The 21,188-nt window shown below is 44.5% G+C and overlaps 1 protein-coding gene across 1 annotated transcript in view; it reads left to right on the top strand.

Annotated features, from left to right (window-relative positions):
* The first annotated feature begins 3,868 nt into the window (after positions 1 to 3,868).
* MPP7 (MAGUK p55 scaffold protein 7) overlaps positions 3,869 to 21,188 on the top strand; it is a 144,300-nt gene continuing 126,980 nt past the window's right edge. Inside the window, exons 1-3 of the mRNA XM_072329434.1 lie at positions 3,869 to 4,193; positions 8,943 to 9,722; positions 15,264 to 15,339. The gene's annotated coding sequence lies outside the window, so the exon portion shown is untranslated. The remainder of the gene's footprint in view (positions 4,194 to 8,942; positions 9,723 to 15,263; positions 15,340 to 21,188) is intronic.

The following is a 21,188-nucleotide window of genomic DNA, read 5'->3' as shown; positions in this document are numbered from 1 at the left end:
ACTCAGGGGTGCGCAGCTTTTTGATTCAGGCATAAATGCTTCCTTACTTATTAAGAATTGGCTGGCGGAAAGAATACAAGAATTTCGGAGGAGAATTTGTACATATTTCTGATGGTGTTGATATATGTCTGAAAGTTTGAAGTCCCAAAACAAAAACGGGTAATTAAAACTTGGGCTTTGTGGCTCCAGCATTTGAAAAACAAATCACGTAGAATCTAATTAATGTCTATAGGATTACTTTCATGTCTTCTCAGGGATAAGATATTTATAGCTACACATGAAAACAAGAAAAGGGCTTAAGGGAATGCAAACAAAACTCCACCACCCAGCACCTTAACTGGAGCATCTGCAAGGCAGCGACCGTGGAATACTTGATGAAGTGCTTAAGGCTAGGAAGGCTGATAATGAGATTTCTTTTAAGTTCACAGTGCTGCACATTAAAGAGACACTGCCAACCTGGTTCTGGAGGGAAAGGCATCACAGAACACACACAAGATGTTTTTGTTTTTATAGAAGAGCTTTTTTTCATCAGCCTTTGCCAGTCTAGATAAGGAAGCAGGTTTAGAAAGCAGCATACTTGGTCCACTAGTTTTCTGCCGCATCTTTGCACACTATTTGTCCACTCTGTAGTGCTGACAGCCTGTGTGGACTATTTCAGATTAGCACAACCTTCCTATTTCTTCTGTCTCCCATCATTTTTTCTCAACACCCACTGGAAAGAGAATGAACGTGAGCTGCCAAAAAAGCAGAGCACATAAACTTATCTGTATTCAGAAATAAATGCATTCAAGCAACACTATTAATGTTGCACAGTCAATCATTAAAACTTCGGAAAGCTAATTTTGTAATTCTAAATTTTAGCATAGCTTTTACTTACAAAATTGCACACTGACTTTTCAGTTGTGCTCTGAGTATGAATCAGTCTCTGAACCAAAAGAATCTGCTGCCTGCCAGACCCTTGTCCTTGTTCCTGAAATTGGGAAATGAGCAGTGGATGATGCAGGGAACTGCACGAAGAAACAGGATTGTTTTACAATTAGGCTAACAGGATGCTATCCCTGGAGGACTGCAGTCTGCTCTGCTTCTGCTGGACTGTTCTAGGAGAGGAATGCTTAATGTTAGGCTCAAATTTCACATCCCTCATCTTGGTGCCAACTCGGTAACCCAGGATTTGGTTTGCAGACAGCCTCAGATGGCTGTAGCTGAGGTGTGCGGGCACTGTTCTTCGAGCATACAAGGGATGCATAACCCCAGGTTAACCGCCAACTAAACGAAGGTCCTAGGAACCACACACTGAAATCAATTGGTGCTTTTAATCTAGCTTAGCATGCAGATTTGATGATGTAATGCTGTAATTGCTACAGAAACTGGAAGAGAAATGCCAACACCACCTGTCCATCTTCACACTCACTTTGTGCTGCAGAGCTGGATTCCCAGGATATGACAGAAGCTGCAGGTGGGAGAATTTTTCTCTGCCCTGTCCAGAGCTCTGAGCTGCAGCCACGTGGGTCCTGAGCAGGACAGGCTCCAATTCTGGCAAGCTCTTGTGGGTGATGTTTTGTCTGATTCCCACACAGAATGAAACAGCAGCAGGATGACGTTTATTAAGTGTGTTAACGACAGACTATCAAGAGAAGGGGAAATGTGTAGCTGATCACACCTTGGAGTAACGAGTGGTGCAACCTGCCAGCCTGCTGGTAAGCCTCAGGGAATACCACAGGCAACTGAGCTGTTACTGTGAAATAAATGTTTCTGTGGGGCTGTGGGCATCCAGTCCAGCCCTGGAGCTGCAGAAGAGTGATTCCCACAACACTGTGCTAGCACCAGCCATACTGAATGCATTTACAGTTCTCAAAGCTCTGCATGAAAGAGATCCTAAATGCTGATAGTACCTGGTTGATCTTGAATGACAGTAACTACTGAAAGACGAACCCAAATAGTGGTAGGTCTCTGCAGACAGAGGTAAGGATGCTTTCCTGTCCACGCTGGGCAACCTGGTCTGATGGGAGTTGTTCCTGTCCACAGCAGGAACCTGGAACCAAATGATCTTTAAGCTCCCTTCCAACTCAAGCCATTTTAGGATTCTGTTATTCAAAAACCAGCACCGGGTATGCTAAAGTCTGTGCCGAGTAACATGCTTCCACACACAGAAAGCCTGGAGCCAGCTGGAGTTTTTGTTAAATGCAATCCGGAATAAGAGGATCAGCCTGGCTCGAGCACTCACGGGCATGGTCCTACCCATTGGTCAGAGGAGAAAGATCAGGAACTATTTCCAAAATAAGAACATGAATCCAGCCATGAAGGCAGTGCTGTGTGTAATAGCCATGATCTGCTAGTCATATGGTGAATGCTGTCACCTGTAAAAGATTTCATCCACAGATTTTGCCCCATTTATCATGCCATTATTATTATTATTGGTAGATTAAAATCAATAAAGAGCCATGCAGCTACCAAAACTTCTCTGCTTTTATCTAGCATCAGACTGCATCCAGCATCCTGATTACCCAACTGTACACACTGAACAAGGACAGACTGCACTGTAAGATCTGAATGAGCCACCCTGGAACAGATGCGTAGGTCCCAGGTTTCATCTCACATTCTCCTGCTTCCTGCACTCTGCTGGTTCTCCTTAGATCTGGCTCTTGTTCTCTTGCCTCTGAAAGGAACAGCCTCCTCCTTCCTTCCCATTGCCTGGATGCCAGCAGGGAGGTCACTGGGGGTGCATGGCAGTGTCCATGTTCTCAGCTCATTGCTTGGCTCCAGCTACGCATGTAGCAGCTGTAAACAGCCATCACTGGGAAATTCTGTCCTCATCACATCATCCCAAGCTGCAACGTGTGTGGTGGCTTTGTGAGGAAAGTGCATGCCCAGGGAAGGAGCTGAGAAGGGCTGGAGACTTACTGAGCTGTGGGAATGATGCACAAACAGGACTGAAGTTGCAAGAGGCGTGAGTTTGCTCTGGGACATTCGTAACCTTTAAGTAGTAGCAAGAGTCTCTGTAAACTGAGGACTGAAACACCCTAAAAGTTGGAAAAATTACATTTTCTTTCAAGAATTAAAAAAGCATCTGACAAAGCCTGCCTTTGCTTCATTTGAAAACAACTTTTTTTTCTTTTTCCCCCATTAAACATTTCATTCATCTTTTTTCCTGTTGAAAAACAATCTACTCATCCTATATTTGACTTCAGAAATACCAGGATGCTTTGGCTACTCATTTCCACAAAGAAGCAGAACACCCGCACGGTGCAGACCATCAGCACAGATGCCTGTAGCCCACATTGGTGTGGCCTGGCACAGCTGGCTGGCAGCTGGATCCAGGGTGGGGAATGTTAAGCCTGGAGCAAGGGGCTGCCCAGGCCCTTTAAAGCCTGAGCAGAGCTGCTCACCCTGCTCACGGAGCCTTGGGAAGCAGCTGAAGGGCTGATTCCCAGCAAGCAGATTTAAATAGGTTTCCAGCTTAGGGAGAGAAATGGATGTTTGTCTCTTAGGGGAGCTGCTCCTTCCTCCCACCCCTCCCTTGGATGTGTACGTACATGCACAAAAAAGAACAGAATGGGATATGAGTGCTTTCCAGGAGGAAAAGACTGTTCCTCTACAGAGGCAGAAAAGCACTTTGGCAGACCTGAGAGGTAATAGAGTTTAACTGAGTTGAAAATAAAAGACTGGTAATGAGATTTTGCACTAGATTGGCTGGCTTGTGCTGGCAAGCAGTGAGCACGGCCAGCCTGCTTACAATTCACTGTGCTGAGCTAACCAAAAATAGAAACTGAAGAGCCACAGTGTGTTACCCAGTCCAGAGTGGTGAAAACGTTGACCTGGAAGGCTTAAGACAAAATTACAGCTCTGAAATGCAGCCACTTGCCTTTTTCTTAGTGCTGTTACAATGGCGGTGACCTTCCTGTTACAGCAGTGGAACTCCTACCTCAGCCCGCTCAACAGGAGCACAAGGAAGTGTGCTCACCAGCTCTGCTCTGACAACGGGCCATGTTTCTGCTGGCCCTGGTGGCTCACCCTGCCGTGTCTGCACCACCTGCAAGGCAGAAGCTTGTGCTGGAGTCCAGCAGAGGAGCTCTGGGAAATCTGAGAAGCAGTGGCTGTTTTACCTGGCAGCAGATATCCACAATCCACTTCACCCTGATGTTAGCTCTGCTGCAACCTAAGCTCAAAGCATCTTTGCTTGTACTTAGGAGAAGGTAAGTTTAAGACTGTCTCGCTAATGCTTATGAGGCATTTGCCTGCATGTGAGTCATCCGTGTCCAAGCAAGGGCACAAGAGCTGCTGCTAAGGCATCTGGCACATAGCAGGAAGCTCTTCAGCTCGTGCTCTTGTGTCCTATTAGCACAGACTAAGTGCAGCATAGCTGGGTGCAGTCCCAATTTTAAAGGTAGGTTGATTACTCCTGCCTAAGTATACAAGATAAGTGTATATCTTTTTAGGTCATGAAGGAAAATTCATATAAATTTCTGGTGTCTTTCCTGCTGTCTGAAGGATTACATGGCTCTCAGTATTCATCAGGCAGTTCTAGTAAACATTAGTTTAAAAACTTTCTGGAGAATGAGGATGTAACAGCTGATAGGAGCTAAATTGACAACGAGCATCTTCCAGTAAGAGGTGCCTAGAGATCACCTCTCACTATGCACAGCATGCAGAAGTGCCAGTGGTGCATATTGCACAGCAGCCACATTCTGGATGCAGTAGCTTCATTTAATTAGGGAGACATCCCAGAGATGGTAACTTCTGCCTGTTCTGGACTACCGTCTCCATCTTCTCAGTTCTGATGTCCTCCATTGTCAGCCACATATATAACATTTGTGAAGTGGGAGGGCCAGGTTACCTACGAAGCAAACGTCCTTCCTGTGTAACATCTCCAGGCACTCAGCATTGCTTACTCAATTTTCCTGTTAGAATAAGATCACTGATTTAGTAGAGCTGTTTGAATTTCATAACAGGCTATAACTGTGACCCACTTGTTGAAAAAAGATTTATCAGCCTCCCTCTTGTATATTAGATGATGTGATTTTCTGAGATCATAGATGTATTTTTCCTGTTATTCTTGGCAGCATGTCTCTACCTGAGCAATTGCCTCTTTTATAATGCGTCCCCTCTAGGTAACACTCAAAATACTGTCAACCACACATGATGATAATTTAAAGTAATGCCAAAGGGAGACCTGCTTTCCACTGTATAGCCACTCGCTGCCCAAAAGGAAGGGAGCAGTGGCTTGTGCTCATTGCCTTAGCTCTGTTTGCACAGGTGTTCTGCACTCTACCTCCAGGCTGCAAGAGGGGAGAGATTACATCCCATTTGGGGGGGGAAATACAGGAAAATGAGATTACTTTAGAGGAGAAAATATAAGGAAATGAGATCAGGCAACTAGGTAGAGAATTAAAATGAAATAATGGCCATTTATCAAACCACATATTACTTTTTCTTCATACCTGTGTCTGTCACTAGTTTCTGATGTTGATCTCTCAGCATCAGCATTCTCTTCATCCTATGAGGGAAGGCTAAAATGCACATGCAGGACAATGCTCATGAAACTGCACATTCTTGGCTTGCAGACACATCCTAATTCAGTCAATATCATCCTAATAGCAGTTAATACTATTCTGTTACTGCTAGGAAGGACAAAGAAAGCAGTGACATTGTAGCTGTCTTGTGAAGCAAGCAGTTCATTCTCTCAGGATCTCAGCAAAATAAAGTGTAGCCCTAATTAGGGATGATGCAGGCTCAACTTCATAGAACTCAATGGCACAGGTTGGAAAAGACCTTAAAGATCATCAAGTCCAATTTGTATTCATCATGTTCTCAACTCTTTCACAACTCCACCATACATTCTGAAGTTGTCTTAAAAGAAATGCAGTGTCGGTGTTTAATGCAGAAATACTTCTTTGTTTAGAAGTCTGAGGAAGCCCCAGTATAACTTCTCAAAGTGGGTGGAGTAGCACCAATGGATGTATTCCAAAATTCAGCAAAGTGGACTGCAGCCTGATGACTGGGCAAGTTTATATACATACACACATAATATATATACATATTCACACACATATATATAAACACACATCAGTAGCATGTATTTGGATGGAAGAACAAGTTTCAGAACAGCTTGTCTTGCTTGCTTGAAGCAAGATTATGGGAAAACATACAGGAATGTGTTCAAAGTAAAACAGAATGTGAAGTATCTGTCTAAAGACAGGATTCTAACTTGGAATATGCATGAAGCAAAGTGCTTTATTTCTGCTCGGTTTACTTTGTTTAGCTTCTCCTTCATAAATGAGAAGCTGGTGGCAGGAATGGCAGAATATCAAAATGGTCTGCATGTAGGAATCTAGTTAGGAAAACTATAAGCCTGAGAAAAGAAGAATAAGATATTTGGTGAATGGAAAAAAGCTGCCTTTGGTCACTTATCAAAACTATATGCAGATTCAGAGTAGATTACGCACAGCAAAAACGGCCACAGCAAGCTCGTTCAACATGTAGAAATTAGAATGGTCATTCCTCAGAACTCTAAAGCAGCAGAAGTTTACAAGGACAGACTGCAGAGAACTGACACAGCTTCACTTTTTTTATAATGAAAGGAAAAGGTTATAATTACTGTGAAGTATCTAGAAAAAGATTCAGAATTGCTATAGAGGACTCATAGAAAAATTGTTGATGAACATCAAAATATCAGAGCCCCGTTTCCTTAGGAAACAAACCTAAAACAGCTAAAAACAATGGTTAGCGCGTTTTTGTATTTACTCATATCAATCTATTCAAGCTCCATATGCCCCACATAAACACGACAGACTCGTACCATATCAGAAAAGGAAATTTGGATTCTCTAGAGAAGTCTTTTGTTTTTACAAGTGAGAATTTAATCACAACTGTAATGGGAAGACCAGGCAAATAATGTGTACATGTGAATGTGCATGTTCTTCCAATAAACTCATTTGCATAATTCATTTACTGCACCTTGATATACTCCAGCGTTCTGCTTTACAGCAAATTTCAGAAGGTTTTGCAATTACAGTATGAAAAAGAGTGAGAAAACCGAATCAATTTTTAATAAGTTCATCTGTTTTTACGTGTTTTCCAGCATCCTCATCTTGCAATGATTTTCGCTGGTTTCTTTTCTACTCAGTGGGTCTTTCACACTAGGCACCAGCCTGGCTGAATAGCACGAAGATGAAGCAGTAACACAAAAAAGCAGCAAGCGTTTTCAGTGTATCAGGAAAAAACAAGCAAAGAAACAAAAAGATGATCAGGACTTATTTCACTTGCTCCAATAGCGCTGGAATTTGAGACAGAAACATAAATAATGCTGATTATACTTTGTCAAATTAAATCCAAGGAACTAAAAAACCTGACTCCGGGCTGCTGTCATTTATAAATAGTCAGGGAGCCATTCAAATACATGTGTTTTTTAAAAAATCTATTTTCTAGAAAATTCTCTTAACGAGCACTGCTGGTAAATGCTTCTCGAATGTAATGTGATACAAACCCCGTGCCAAAATCTGGAACACAGCTGAGTGCTCTGAACAGAGTGGGAGACACCTGAGATGGTTCTGTTAAATTATGCAAGAATCTCAGCTATGCACAGCAAAAGCATCAGTGTCAGGAGGTGAAGAACACAGCACTCTATACAGACACACAACTAAACGTGTTTAAAGCAGGAGTTCTCAAAACTCTCCCAAGTGTTCTGTTTTGTAGAGAAACTCTTAGTTTCACTTCCCATTAACAATCATAAAATGTCTTTGTGCCAGATATAGCAATTGCCTGCATGGAAAAATAATTTGCAGAAAGTATTTAATGTGTTTTATCTACCTTGAGTCAACAGCTTAGCAACTGCAAAGAGTGGGGCCAACAGCTTGTGACTGACTCTTTGGAGACCACCAGGAGGACGGTGGGCCCTGGAGTGGATCGCAGTGGTACCACCGGGGATGTCCTTCTATGGCAGCATTCCTCCATGAGAGATGTAGGAGGTTACTTTTGCACGTCTTACCTCGTCAGCCATATCAGTCACATTTAAAGTGCTTTGGGCACTAGTGTCTCACATTAGCTTCCCTAGTGTCTTATTTCCTCTTGTCCTTTTCCACCAGAGGAAGCCCTAGGAGAAAGAAAAATCAAAGGAACATCAGCACTTAACCTCCTTGATTTTAACTCCCTGTCTTCTGCAGGTCTGGCTCTTAGGCTTCGGGCTGATATAACGATGTTGGGATGCTTAGTTCTTAACTGAGGTTGTTCTGGAGAACGCCATCTCCCTGGGTGTGTAAAGAGCACCAAACCGTGGGCAGATATTCACCCTCCTCAGCTTCATCTGTTTTGCAATCAAATGGGAGTGGTCAGCTTGCAGGAGCTGCATTGCTTCGGGTTAGTGGAGAATAGGTCCCTTTTCAAAACAGAGGGCTCAACTCACTCTTGCCAAACACTATAAGAGGAAAAGAAGGGTAATTCTTGGATGGCACGATGGCAAATCATCTTTCTGGCTGGCAGCCTTGTTTTGGAGTTGTGTTGCTTAGTATCTGTCAGCACTTTAATTCCGAGGAATTTAACTTTCTCTCCCAACAACTTGGCCTCAAATAAACGTTTGCACATAAAGTGTCAGAACTCAGAAGGGTTTTTTTGTTTGTTTGTTTTTTTAATTAACTTTCCAAACGAGGTTAAGTCTCGAGATGTGAAGAAGCACTCGGGGGGTACTCGACATGATGAGAAACAAATCACTAGCTTGGCACGCATTTAATCTTGTGAAATATTTAAAGGAGAGCAAGATGAACGTTTAAAGGACGACTTTGAGCAATGCAAAACTCTGCAGATTTATCCTGAAACGGGGCTGTTCTTTGAGGCGTCTGAGCCCTCCAGCCACTGCAATTGCGTCTGATCCAGCCATTGCAATTGCTCAACTGCTTTGAGAATCACTTCTTACAAAACTAACCTCACGCGTCCCACCGGTTTCCTTTCAGAAGCTCTCCAGGTGCTGATGGATCACAGGAGGAAGGATCTTGTCCCCAGACCGTGAGGATATGGATAAGGAGGAAGTAACCGTTAATGATTTGCCCATCTAAGTTCAAAGACAAACGACAATGCAACGAAACCACGTAGCTCAGCATTGCCCCAAACCCCTCGTGTTACATCGAACACCAACGAGTGTCAGAGGGTGAAGCCATGAGCAGCAGCACGGTGTGCACCGCCGCGTGCCTACTGATGTTAGATCCGGCCCCAAAAGAAGTTATATAAGAAACTCGGAGCCTTCGGGGAGCACAGACGCATCTCAGCGGAGTTTTGTTGCAGTCAAACTCCTCGCCCCAAACCCCACCTGAGGGCAATGCAGACAATCTCCGCACTAGAGGATCGGAGCCCGCCCCGAGCTGCACCACCGCAGCCCGCCGCGCCACGAGCCCCCGTCCACCTGGCGTCACGCGACCCCCGAGGGGCGGGCCGCAGCCTCTCCCGGCGACCAATCAACGCTCCGCTCCGCGCCGTCCTCCCTTCTGCAGCCAATAGGACGCGAGGCTTTCCGCGGCCCGGGGCCTGGGCGCGGGGCGAGTGCCGGAGCCGTGCCCCGCCAAAGCCGTCGTTGGGATCCGCGCGCTCCCGCGGAGCTCCACCCCTCGGGGCGGGGCGCATCGTGTCCCGGCCCGGCCCAGCGCGGCGGCAGAGGCGATGTGGAGTCGGGGCGCGCGGCTTCGCTGCTAGAGGGCGGCTGGGGTGTGTCCGCCGGCACCCGGGAGACTCGGCCGTAGGTAGGAGCCGCCGCCGAGCGAGGCGAACGGGACGCGGCCCCGGGGGCGCTGAGGGGGCGCACGGCCGAGGCAGGTGCGGGGCGGGGGGCGCCTCAGGAGGCGCCGGGGTGAGGCGGGCCGGGGGCGCGGCCCCTCCCGCAGGTTCCAAGATGGCCCCCGCCCCCTCAGGGACGCGTCCGGCCGGTCGACCCCGCTGCCCCCCCGGCCGGGGACGGAGCCCCGCGGCGCTCTCGGGATCGGGCCCGGGGCTGGATCCTGGCTGGGCTGGGGCCGTGGGGAGGGCTGAGCCGCTCTGTCCGGATCCTGGAGCCCTTTGAGGCAGTGGGAGCTCGTCCCGATAAGTAATGTATGGGAGCGAACGTGAGGGGACAGCAGGCGCGCAGCCGGGCTCGCGGAGCCGTAAATGTTAATTCGCGGTTGTCCGTTCCGCGAGGTGTGCTCGTAGGTTGGTTGAGAATAGCGTAACTCAGGAGTGGAGCCGGCCCCTCGGTGGTTTGTTAATGCTTACGCTTAATCTGCGTTGAGCAAGCCTTTAAAACATCCGTAAATAGCATTATTAGTTGGGCGAGCTGCACGTGAGCAGCAGAAATGACCCCTGGATGCGGCAGCGTTCGGAGTGCGGTGCCTCCCCGCTCAGGTCCGGGCTCTGCAGCTGCTGCTCAGTCCCTGCTTTCCTAAACAGCCCTGCTCATCTTTGCCTTTCCCTCCTGCAGAGCGTGGTGTGCAATAACTTCAGGGTCTTTCAGGGCTGGCATCCTTCAGCCTCACGGAGATCTCCAGCACTGAATTTCAGCATCTCCTTTCTGCGTTTTTCAGTGAGGTTCAGAGTTCTTATTTCAGGCATCCTTAGGTCGAGATTCCGGTTTCAAGGAGAGCTGCTTGTAGCCATCATTCCCTGTTAAAAGTGCCTTTTGTAGATGTCCGTTTTAAAATGTAGCCATTAGAATTTTGGTATGGGGTATTAGTGTCATCCTTCGTGACCTTTTAATGCAGGGGTGATTATGTCTCTCGTACTTACAGGAAGATCTGACTTAATTTACAGCTTCGTTACTCACGTAATTAGAATAAACAATATTTTCCTGTTTGATATGGATGATTAAATCTCTTATCTCGCTTAGAATTAACATTAGGATTTTGATAAATGTCACTGTTGGATTGGGTAAGTCTTTTTGTATTTAGAACGGGTGATTACATGCAGTTTCTAAAAGCAGCCTTAAAGCAACAGTTAATTTAGTTTTTAGGATTTAATCTCTTAGAGCAGCAAATGAATGAAAGGGACACGGCAGTTTCAGCTGTGCATGTTTATTCATCAGAAGGATGAAGAGTAATGTGGTAGCCTAAATGGCAAAAGGTAGACCTAAATGGGCTTGGACTTAGAGTGGTTTTGGATTTGACCATCTCTGCTTACATGTGTATACAGAAATGGAGACAGAGGGAGTCCCAGAGGTGCTTATTGCTGTCAAGTGGCAGAGAGCATTGAGGAAACATTGCTCTGTGTTTACTTGATTATTATTCTCTTCCTCAGGCATCTGTCAGCAGTCCTTATCAGAAACAGGAGGCTGTGTTGCATAGGCTCTGCTTCTGGGCTGGTGTGGCGTTTGTGTGCACAGTAAAATGTTTCTCGTGCTGTATCGCTCAATTTGGAATTTAGTTTTCATATCAGGCAGGTGCGGTACTGTAGGTTTGTAAGAGCACAGTACGGAAGTTAGAACCGGGTGCAGAGAAGGCAGATTAATGTACTATGACTTTGGACGCTTAATTTGTATGTCTCATTAAAACTGATAGGGAGCAGTCACAAGCACGTCTCAAAGTGCCAACTGCCAGCCCCCTCCTGAGCGCGTGGTGGGAGCGCTGCGACTCTCAGAAAGATGCTGGTGGAAACTGCTGGAACTTCCATCTGTTCTCAGGATGTTGCAGCACAGCCTTTGACTAGAAGTGAAGCTTTGGCTGTGCTTTCCTCTGATGGATTCTCCTGATGCAGCTAACACTCAGGCGTGTTTGAGCCTTTCATTTATCTGTAACATATGGAAGGGAGCAGAAGGACCATAAGAAAAGTAGTTCAGTAGCACCTTTCTGCCTAAACTGGTTCCTCTGTGTAAGGGTTATTTCAGAACTTGCTATGATAATAAGTAAAAGCAGGAAGAAATCCAGTCTTGCTGCTAGCAAAACTTCCGTTACATCTCCTGGTGTACCTCTTCGGAAGCTGTTGTAGAGTCTGAAGCCATTTTCACCACTGAGCACAAGTGAATTACATGTGGGAGTCCCAAAAGCTTTCCACTTAGTTGTGTTAATACAGCTTAATCCCAGCCTGAGGTGTGTGTGTTCTTCCTGCCCCATCTCCAGGGAAGTTCTCGTCCTGGCTGCAGCTATACATAGCTCATTAAGGAAAAGATGTAGTGTATTCACTTGTCCCTTCCTAATTTTAGTCTTAGAAATATATGACATTATAAATTGATGCTTGCTTGCAGTGGATCCTGAATATTTATATCATAAGTGATGTCATACCTTGGATTTCCTTGCCAGGTAGTAGTACTGAAGTACAGCAAGAGGGAAGAAGCATTACTTAATGCATGTTAAATTAGTCTCACCGTGCAGTATCCTTAACATCCCCAGGCAGCACAGCCCACTCGCTCTGTGCCACACCTCTCCGGCTGTGTGGCAGCTGAGAGCTCAGGCTCTGCTTGTGGGTTTTCCAGGACCTTTTGAGGATCACAACGAGGTATTCAGTGAAGTTCTTTTAGTGAGTTTCTAAGTTTAAATGGTGCTTTAATCTTTATGTTTAGCTAGCAAGGAATATGACTTGATCTTTCCCTCCCCTCTTTGGAAGGATGTTCTTGAGCAATAGCATTAAGCAGACCAGTTTTGGGCACCATGGCTGCTGTCCTGAAAAATTTAGCTACAAGGATTATGAGTCAAGTGTAGACTGGACTTCATTTTGCCATTGCTAGCTATGGGGAAATGATGACCAGCTACTGTAAGAGTGTTTCAATATATTAAATATCTTGGGATTACATGTTGTTACTGTGGCCACTGTCTTGGTTTTGTCACTATTCCATTCAGTTATGAGGGCTAAGATGCCTCTGCCATCACCGTTCTTGGAGAGTTTAAATGAAATCACAAGTCAGGCTAAAACCCAACCTGGATAAAAAGCTGAACCTCTGAAAGTATGTTATGGAGTCATAGACTCACTAAAGTTGGGAAGGACCTCTCAGATCATCTGGTCTGACCGTCAGCCCATCATGGCTACTCACAGAATCATTAACTTCTCTGGTTCTTTAACAGTGTGCAGTATTGCCAGTGATGTAATCCTTCTACCGCAAACCTGCAGTGAGCTGCTCTTGAAATGAACTCACTGTTAACATCTCTTATGTTGTCAATATTTGATCATTGAGAGGATCTGTAAACTAACTTCAAACTATACTGCAAAACCTTGTGGAACTACAAAGTGGACAATGTGATTGCTGTCATGTGCAGTGTGTCAAGGCTATGGTGAAGTGTGAATGTTGAAAGCACAGCCATGTCCTGAGGTTTTCTACTGATTGGACTGCTCAGTGCCTGCTATACGTGTGGGACTTGCTGTGGCTGTGACTCTGGGTGCTGCCATTGCTGGTCCTGCTGCCCACTGCCAGTAGGAAACGTCAGGTTTTCGGAGTTCGTAGAGGAGCAAGCAGAGCATGGTGCCAGCTGAGTGCTGACAAAGCCATTTGTGAGATCATAGAATCATAGAATTACCCAGGTTGGAAAAGACCTTGAAGATCATCAAGTCCAACTGCAGCCTAACCAGTACCCCATCTGTAAAAAAAAACAAAACAAAACAAACAAACAAAAAAAACCTCTGCTAAATCATATCCCTGAGTACCGCATCCAAACGGCTCTTAAACACATACAGGGATGGCGATTCAACCACCTCCCTGGGGAGCCCATTCCAGTACCTAACCACCCTTTCTGTAAAGAAGTTCTTCCTAATATCCAACCTAAACTTGCTCTGGCGCAACTTGAGGCCATTTCCCCTCGTCCTGTCACTTGTCACTAGTGAGAAGAGACCTGCCCCACTCTCACTGTAAGAACCTTTCAGGTACTGGAAGACGGCAATAAGGTCTTCCCTCAGCCTCCTCTTCCTCAGACTAAACAGCTCCAGCTTCCTTAGCCTCTCCTCATAGGGCTGATTCTCCAAGCCCTTTACGAGCCTCGTTGCCCTTCTCTGGACCTGCTCCAGTACTTCCATATCTTTCTTGTGCTGAGGATGAGATGTCAGTGTGCACAGCTAGCTATGATTTTGAGGTTATTGCTGATTTTTCAGAGCAGCATTGATTAGTTACTGTGAAGGAAAGAAATGAGCATCTTTACTACAAGCATGGTGTGTAATGGCAGAAGGCGTACATGTAATGTTTTGTACCAAAGCTTGATTCAGTCATGTACAAAATGTTATTACATGTATCTAAGTCTTATGGATGCTTACTCCTATTATCCCTATCCACATTATCTGTATCCATTTATTTGAAGCTTTCCTATAACCGTTTTGGAAATGGTTTAGGAAGAACAAAATACTCCTTTAAGACCAATTTGCCTAGGGTAGGTTTGGAGGCAGAACAAATTTGCATATCATCATACCACTATGTCCTGAATAAAGGTCTCTTCTGACTTTTCTTATTTGTTTATTTATTTTGCAAAGCTTTCTAGAGGAAGGATTGTTAGGAACTTATTCTCAACATTTAGAGACACAACAGCCCCAGGCACTGCTACAGGCTTGGGACAAAGGAGTGGCAGGAAGTCTGTGTAGAAGAATTGGACCTAGAGGTGTTGGTCAGCGCTCAGCTGAATGTGAGCCAACCATGTGCCCAGTGAGCCAGGTGGCCAAGAAGGCCAATGATGCCTTGGCTTGTATCAGAAATAGTGTAGTCAGCAGGAGTAAGGAGGTGATCATCCCTCCATGCTCAGCTCTGATGAGGCCACACCTTGAGTGCTCTGTTCAGTTTTGGCCCCCTTGGTACAAGAAAGACATTGAGGCTCCGAAACGTGTCCAGAGAAGGGCAACAAAGCTGTGAGAGGTCTGGAGCATGAGGCTTATGGGGAGCAGCTGAGCGAGCTTGGATTGTTCAGTGTGGAGAAGAGGAGGCTCAGGGGAGACCTTATTGCCCTCTACAATTGCCTGGAGGAAGGCTGTGGTGAGGTTAAGGTTGGCCTCTTCTTTTGTGTAACAGCAATAGAACAAGAGAAAACGGCCTCAAGTTGCACCAGGGGAGAGTCAGGCTGGATGTTAGTAAAAGCTTATTCTCTGAAAGAGCAGTCAGGCACTGGAACGGGCTGCCTAGGGAGGTGATGGAGTCACTGTCCCTGGAGGTGTTCAAGAAACATTTCATTGTTGTACTGAGGGACATGGTTTAGTGGGAAATGTTGGTACTAAGTAGATTGGTTGGGCTGGATGATCTTGGAGGTCTTTCCAACCTTGCTGATCCTATGATTCTAGAATAAAAACACGACAATACTTCATGTTTCCAACATTAATGTCATAATACTGTTAACCTTTCCTTTTTCCTTCAGGTTCCATACATTCTCGGCTCCCTGATTTAGAAAATGTGTACCTCGCATCCTTGTTGAAGTCAGGACAGTCATACAGGTAGGATTTCCATATGATTACTCTTTTACCTGTGGCTTTCTGATGGTGGTTTAGGTTGTCATTTGTTTTCTCTGCTCCATGGCAGTGTGTAGAATGGGATGAGAGACCAAAAATAGAGTTATATGCTACTTAGTATTAATAAATGAAGCTGTCAGATGTCTGTGTAGTGAAATATGGTGTAAGTGTGCTTAATTTGAATTGTGTGCTGCTTTATTGTGTATAAAGACAGCCTGTTTTTTTTGGTGTTTCTTCTTTTTTTTTTTTTTTTTCCTTTTGGAGTCAGGAATGATTACATTTTCATATGTTCTTTCATGATACATGATGGATTAAGTTTTGAAAGCGTAGGGAAGTGTGTTACCAATACAGCCAGCAGTTAGGAAGGACTGGCTACAAGAACAGTTATACGATAAATTGTATAACTTACTTAAGAGTAAGGTAAAAAGCTCTAGAGCTACTAATTATGCCTCAGAGCTTGGAAATGTCTACATCCATTTGTGTAAGGCGCACAGGACATCTTTATTGCACTCATAATATGTTGTTTGGTGGACTGAACTTGGCTTTAGCTAATGAATCTGTTCCAAAAGCAGAAGTGAAGTCTCGGATATGAAATGCAGGATGCTGTTTCACAGTCAATATGCCACGAACGCTTTCCGAAGATATGTAATTGACATTGCTAATTATAGAGAAGAGTGGGATGTTTATATTTCACATACTGTATGTGGCCAGATGAGAAGCTTGAACTGGCCGATGGAGACTTTTTTTTTCCTTAATGAAAAAGAAGTTGCAAATTCAGATGGTAAAAGCCTCGCTCTTTCATCACAGTTTGGAGAATTTGCAGAAAAGAAACTGTATTAAATTTCTCTTCAGAGGCTTAGTAGGCTCAGCAGTGAAGGTTTTCAAATACAGTAATAGAGGTTGTCAATGAAGTAGCTGTTCATGAGTGGTTAATTATCTCATTGTGATCTGGGTCACTGGGGAAGCTGCAAACACAGCTCACTTCTGTGTTCTAGTGGCAAGTGGAATGTGTGTATGGAGGGGGAAAGCTGAAGCTGTATTGTCTGGAGACCAGCAGTGCTGGAGGAGTGTCCACAGCCAACTTCTGAGAGAGCAGCTTACCCTCTTGTTCAGGTGTGTTGAGGATCAAGGGTGTGCAGTGTGGCTCTGTAGGTTTCATCTAAACTTTTCTCTACTCCCTGCACACTCCCACTCCATCCTTGCTATCTTAGCAGCCTGGGACATGCATGAACAGCAGCCCCTTTGTCAACAGCTTTGCTGGGGCTCCCTGCCCTGCCTTCCCTGCTGTTCTTGCCATCTGCAGATGTGGGGACTCTGAAAAGAGTCAGTTGCTGCATCCCAGGCTGTCTGGACCAGCAACTCCCTGTCGTCTCCAGGATGTGTGTAGGTAACCTGCAGCTTTGGCAAGTTAGCTTTGGTTCTAGGGATTGCTTTCTAATGGGGAAAGGAGTGCCCAGTTTGCAATGCAGAGCTCTCAGATGTTTATTTTCCAAATATCTTAATCTATTAAAGAGCATTAAAGTTTGATGCTAGAATTCCCTTCTATTGAAAAGGCACAGTGCTACAACCCAGCATGGCTTAATCTGTTCCAGCAGAGTGGTACTGTTTGCGCCTCTGGTTTGGAAGTTTGATACATGTTTGAAATACCATATGAACTGAAATCTGGACCACCTTCCAGCTGCCATGACTGTCTTATGTGGATATCAAAATGACAAACCAACCTCAGGGGATAAAACTGAATAGCATGCTTGGAGGGAAGTGTGGAGTGGTGCACTGGGTGCTCATCTGCCTGCTGCAAGGTGGGAGTGGTGGGGTGCTTCTAAGGAAAGGCTCCCTGGTGCTAAGGAACCATGTTGCTTAACAGTGAGACTAAAAGTAATGTGCAGCAGCTGAACGGTCAGTCGTCAGGAAAAGCAGTTTTGGGAAGGAGTGTAGGAAAGATGTGTGGTGTCCTTCACGTGGAGCTGTGGCTACAACCAGCAAGCAGGGAAGGTGGGCGCTGTTGGAAGTTCCTTCTGTTCATGTCTGCTGAAAGAGAACCACATTTCATCTGAGGTGTGTGTTTGCTGGTGTTCAGAATGATGGAGGAATGGTGGCTGGAAATAGCTGGTTTCAGAACTGGAGGAACGTGGCTTCGCTGACGGCTACATCTGGAGCTTCTTCACTGTGAAGGGAGGAAGTGCTGAGACAAATACTGGAGAGAACAGGTGGTGAAGGGGTAGTTGATCATGAGAAGTAGAAAACTGCATTACGCCAGTGGATTAATCAGCTTTTTTTTTTTTTTTTTCTTTTTCTTCTTTTTTTTCTTTTTCTTTTTTTTTTTTTTTTTTTTTTTTTTCCATGAAGCTATGGAAATTGTTTTCTAAAAGTTTGTATTGCATTCAATATGAATCATTCCTGATTTCATGATGTGTGTTTGCTACTCAGTAAAGATCATTTAGCTTCATTCTCATTAAGGCTTTTCACTGAACTTGTTTATAGTGATAAATGTAGGCTGTTAAATACCTTCATTTCAACAGGAAAAAAGGTAGGAGTGAAAACAGAACAGTGTTAAAATCCATGAAGGAACTTTTCTAATGGAAGAACCTGCAGCTGGCACGGCTGGGGAGGGAGAGTTAAGTATTTCAGGTGCGGAGGTATATAGTAACAGTTAACTAACTGGAAAAACACACAGGAAACATAATAACTGAGGGCAGTAGCATAAAGACAGGTGGTCTCAGCCCACTGACTCTTTACTGGGGGGTGGTGGTTATCAGATCAAAGGCAAACATAGGCAGTGAAAGACTTCTTGTTACTGTAGGAAGATACTAAGATACCGTTTCAGTTAATACTATTTTCCTTCTCCATGAATAGGGCAGACGGCATCTGTAATACAATGTTTAATTCTGTAACTTTGTTGTGTAGGTGGACAAGTGTAATGGATGATGGCAGCTGATTAAGTGCAGCTTCATTAATGGTGCATTTTACATTTTACTCCTCTGACTTAAAGCTTTATCACAGTAGTTAATGAGTTCTGGCTAGTGATTTTGGCTTCCAGTGGATGATGGCAATTAAACTTGAAAGGAGACAAGAGGGATTCTGGTCACTGATCTCAACCATTTTGCATGCTGCTTACTTCGGGGAATTAAGGGCCCCACCTTAATTAATCACTTATTTTGTCTTTTCTAATGTTGTCATTTGGCTTGGTTACAACATTAATATTTAAAATATATGTATCAGTTCAATAAACGTGTGCATTACTTGTCAAAATGCTGCAGCTTGTTAAAATAAGCCCACTGACATTACAGTTAAACATCCTCGGAGTCACGTGTGGTGCCAGTGGATGCACTGTGTGCCTGCACAGGCTCTCAGCTTGGGATGCTGGTGCTTCTTCTGGAGAGAAAACCTCTTCCTTTTGTATCTTCAGATTCCTGTAAAGAAAACACTGTGCGCCCATTTAGATGGTTTAACATCAGTATAAAACCGACAAGTTTAATGCCATACTCTAGGAATGGGGAAGTCTTTGGTTAAGAAGCTGGACCTTCTGTGGCTGTTCACTAAGATTCCAGTATGTTGGAGTGGCTACAAAAGGCATCTCAATTAACACATTTGCCCCACGTGGTAAGGATCTAAATAGAAAATGAAGTTTTCCTCAGTAGTCCAAAAAATCAAATCTCATCTTGTATTTTGGTAATTATAGTTAAGGATTTGTTTGGCTGCTGTCTGTGCAGTTCCTCTACACTGGGATGGCAGTGAGAGTGTGTTCAGTGTCTGTGAAGGACGTGGTCAGAGCAGCAGCAGTCTGTGCTGGGGGGTTGGCATGCCTCCTGTGCCACTGCCCAGGCTGCAGCGCAAGCGTCCTCTCTGAGGCCATGTGTCTCTGTTCCTTTCCTTGCCGCCAGCTGCTTTTGATTCACTGGTTGGTGAAATGCAAATCCCTTCTCTTTAGGGGGGATTGAGAGGACAATAAGCAAAGGGCTACTACTTTCCTTATGTGCATGATTAGCATTGGCCTTACAACCCATATGCTCTTACATGCTATGTGAATTTAAAACATGTTAACCCTCTTTCTCAGAGAGCTGGTTTTGATTCTGCCTTAACAGATCTTAATGCCTCACTACTCTTGCTGCCTTGCATCTTATTCTGGCTAATGGAAGTTGTTCTCTTCCACTTCATCTCTATTTCTGCATTCTGAGTTATGTTATAGACTGTGTATATAGTAATACAGTGTTCTGACTTAGTAAGTCATCACAGAATGGCTTGGGTTAGAAGGGACCTTAAAAAGTCATCCAGTTCAACCTCTGCCATGGGCAGGGCTGCCACCCACTCCATCAGGCTGCCCAGGACCCCATCCAACCTGATCTTGAATGCCTCCAAGGATGGAGCATCTACAGCTTCTTTGGGCAGCAGTGCCAGGGCCTCACCAGCTCTGATTTTTAAAAAATAAAAAAATAAAAATAAAAATAGTTTGTTCTGTTCTGCAACAGTTGTTCTTGAGCATCGTGAGATGTTATGTCCCCATTTGAATGCTTGATTGAGATGAGTATCCAGAACAACTGACAGATTTGCTTTCCTAGTGGAGAATCATAGAATCATAGAATTACCCAGGTTGGAAAAGACCTTGAAGATCATCAAGTCCAACCGCGAAGTGGGAATGTGCCATGGCCAGAGTGAAAGACTCACATATGATTGTTTCTTGCCATAATGTTGTTTTGTTTTGTTTTTTTTTTTTAATCCATCACAATCCAGAATTGTGAGGCAAAGGGAGGAAAATACCAGGTGATGGAATCGGCACATTTCAGGAAAAAAAAATGTTGTGAATGCCTCTTGAGAGGGAACAGAGCAGTAGCAGAAGTAAAGCATAAGGGAAAACAGTCTACTCTACAATTGGTCTTCCAGAAATCTTGTAACTAAAAGGAAGGTGATAAAGACTTAATGTAAAGGCCTCTTTCCTGAGGAGTCAATGGATCAGCTACTCTGGTCTCCAAGTATGAAACTGATTTCAGCCGTAGCATTTGAGTTTAGGTTATGAATTAAAGTCATGGTGTGACTGTCTAGTTTGGTGGTTCTCAGTCTGTAGGCTGTGTTGTCGTGGGGCATATTGTTCTGTATTTCCTCTTCTTTTTTAGTTAGTGTCATAGAGAGCAGTATGATCAGACTGACTTGTGCTTCTCCTTAGAACAGTCCTGACTTGGTGCTGGGACCATGTCTACAAGTAGCTCAACCATGCTGTATTCTGGGAGGGAGTCTTCTTTCTCCATTGCTTGTTAAAATGGTGAACCTCCATTAAGTTACATTTTGTCATGGGTGTCTTTAGCTTATGACTTGGCATGTGATTGTACCAGCTGTCAGAATGACCTGTATAGGTCTGAACTTGGTATTAAATATAAACCAAGAAGGGGAAAATAAGCTTGCTATTAAAACAGCAAATTCGTGTGACACTCAGCCTGATACTTGGCATAAACAGCTGCAGCTGAGATCCAGAATTTGCATACAGGAATGAGTCTATTCGTGTTTCAAAGGTGGTATTTCAAACAGTATTGTTTCCAGATAACACACTAAAAATACCCTTTTCTTCTCTGGACAGAGGTTTGCTGTCGTTGCAGTGGCACAGCAGAATTATACAGGCTGCTGGAGTCTGGCTGGGGGTCAGCATAGGATACTAGCAGGCATGTCTGATGGCAGATTCTGAGAGTTTTCCACGGGTGAAGCCTGGAAGAAGCGGAAAAGGATTGTTAGTGGTCTACGATAGGTGTAGTTCTTACTACTTGAGTGCTTTTGACTGCTGTTTTTATAGACAACTTTTTATTTGCTTTAAAATGCTTACAGTGTTTCTATTCTTAATACATTATCTT

Source organism: Excalfactoria chinensis, chromosome 2 (assembly GCF_039878825.1).
Source record: "Excalfactoria chinensis isolate bCotChi1 chromosome 2, bCotChi1.hap2, whole genome shotgun sequence".
Classification (NCBI taxonomy): Eukaryota; Metazoa; Chordata; class Aves; order Galliformes; family Phasianidae; genus Excalfactoria; species Excalfactoria chinensis.
Note: the sequence above shows the minus strand (reverse complement) of the source record. Positions and strands in the feature narration are given on the sequence as shown.